This window comes from Populus nigra, chromosome 2 (genome assembly GCF_951802175.1).
Source record: "Populus nigra chromosome 2, ddPopNigr1.1, whole genome shotgun sequence".
NCBI classification, from domain to species: Eukaryota; Viridiplantae; Streptophyta; class Magnoliopsida; order Malpighiales; family Salicaceae; genus Populus; species Populus nigra.
In genome coordinates this window covers 20,789,164-20,791,663 of record NC_084853.1, presented here as the reverse complement: position 1 = coordinate 20,791,663, position 2,500 = coordinate 20,789,164, and positions in this window count along the sequence as shown.

Here is a 2,500-nt window from a genome sequence, read left to right as displayed (position 1 = left end):
AAAAAGACTGTTGGTCTGGACATCGGGGCAGCGGCAGCCATGCCGACAGGGGGGGAAATCGGCAGCGCAGATTTGTGCAGCTGCAGGTTCGTCGGGGAAATCGGCAGCGCAGATTTTTCGATGAACATGGGCTGGAAGATGGACTGTCCAGGCCAGGCAGGGAAATTCGTCAAGGGGACACGCTGACGAAAGTAGGCTCGTCGGTGAAAATCGGCAGCGCAGATTTTTCGACGAACAGGGGCTGGATGCTGGACCGGCCGGGCCAGGCAGGAAAATTCGTCAGGGGGGCACGCTGACGAAAAGAGGGGCTGCCGCGTGGAAAATCGGCAGCGCAGATTTTTCGACGAACATTCGTCAGGGGGGCACGCTGACGAAAAGAGGGGCTGCCGCGTGGAAAATCGGCAGCGCAGATTTTTCGACGAACAGGGGCTGGATGCTGGACCGGCCGGGCCAGGCAGGAAAATTCGTCAGGGGGGCACGCTGACGAAAAGAGGGGCTGCCGCGTGGAAAATCGGCAGCGCAGATTTTTCGACGAACAGGGGCTGGATGCTGGACCGGCCGGGCCAGGCAGGAAAATTCGTCAGGGGGGCACGCTGACGAAAAGAGGGGCTGCCGCGTGGAAAATCGGCAGCGCAGATTTTTCGACGAACAGGGGCTGGATGCTGGACCGGCCGGGCCAGGCAGGAAAATTCGTCAGGGGGGCACGCTGACGAAAAGAGGGGCTGCCGCGTGGAAAATCGGCAGCGCAGATTTTTCGACGAACAGGGGCTGGACTGGCCGGGCCAGGCAGGAAAATTCGTCAGGGGGGCACGCTGACGAAAACAGGGGCTGCCGCGTGGAAAATCGGCAGCGCAGATTTTTCGACGAACAGGGGCTGGACTGGCCGGGCCAGGCAGGAAAATTCGTCAGGGGGGCACGCTGACGAAAGTAGGCTCGTCGTGGAAAATCAGCAGCGCAGATTTTTCGACGAACAGGGGCTGGACGCTGGACTGGGCCAGGCAGGAAAATTCGTCAGGGGGGCACGCTGACGAAAACAGGGGCTGCCGCGTGGAATGGCAGCCTACACGCAGATGCGAATTCGGCAGCGCACGATGGCTTGAGCAGGTCATGGGTTCGACTTGGCGCGATCTGAAACCTGGACGAGGGACTGTCGACGCTGGACGAGCCAGCGCGGTGGCCTGTCGTGCCCCGTTCAGGGGGGGCCTGCCGCGGAGACAGCCCTCGCGGGCTCGACAGCGCAGGCCAGCGTCCCCGACGTCGCTGGCCGCGGCAGGCGAGCTGCCGGGGTTCCCGCATTCCTACAAGAAAACGTCGTGCTTTCCACATGAAACCAATCCAGTAAAATCAGCCATATTTTTATGAGGCTGCCCACTGAATTTGGGGTCATTCCGGGCCGGTTCCTAGTTTTGCGGATTTACTCGATTTCTAATGGTAGGAAAATTAAAACAAATACTTCCCGACCTCGAAAAATTCTGGGAAAATTAATGAAGGTGGATTGGATTTTTGCCAACCTCTCTGCAAAATTTCAGCTCAAAATACCAAGAAATGAATTTTTTAGAGGGGGGGTGACAGCTGGGACCTAGTAGTGTCTCCCCCTGCCAGAGCTGCAATGACACTTATTGCTCTTTAGGGAGCCACCAGGCCGGCGCCCCTCAAAGACCACAGCGCGCGCGCGCCGCCCGCGCTGGGCGCTGGGGCGCTGGGGCCTGAGGGCCTGGGGCCCTTGGGGGCCCTTGGGCGCTTGGGCGCGCGCGCGCGGCCCCCGCAGCCATGCCGCGCCGCGCGACGCGCGGACAGCCCCTGCTGGCTTGCTCTCTCGCCCGCGGGGGGGCTGCCTTCGGGCCCTGGCCCCCCGCGTTCTGGCCTGCCCCCTGCGGGGGAGAGGCTAGGCGCTGCAGGGGCCAGCCCGACGTCGCTGGCCGCGGCAGGCGACAGCCCCTGCTGGCTTGCTCTCTCGCCCGCGGGGGGGCTGCCTTCGGGCCCTGGCCCCCCGCGTTCTGGCCTGCCCCCCGCGTGGGAGAGGCTAGGCGCTGCAGGGGCCAGCCCGACGTCGCTGGCCGCGGCAGGCGACAGCCCCTGCTGGCTTGCTCTCTCGCCCGCGGGGGGGCTGCCTTCGGGCCCTGGCCCCCCGCGTTCTGGCCTGCCCCCCGCGTGGGAGAGGCTAGGCGCTGCAGGGGCCAGCCCGACGTCGCTGGCCGCGGCAGGCGAGCCGCCGGGGTTCCCGCATTCCTACAACAAAACGTCGTGCTTTCCACATGAAATCAATCCAGTAAAATCAGCCATATTTTTATGAGGCTGCCCACTGAATTTGGGGTCATTCCGGGCCGGTTCCTATTTTTTCCGATTTCCTCGATTTTTAATGGTAGGAAAATAAAAAAAAATACTTCCCGACCTCGAAAAATTCTGGAAAAATTAATAAAGTTGGATTGGATTTTTGCCAACCTCTGTGCAAAATTTCAGCTCAAAATACCAAGAAATGAATTTTTTAGAGGGGGGGTGA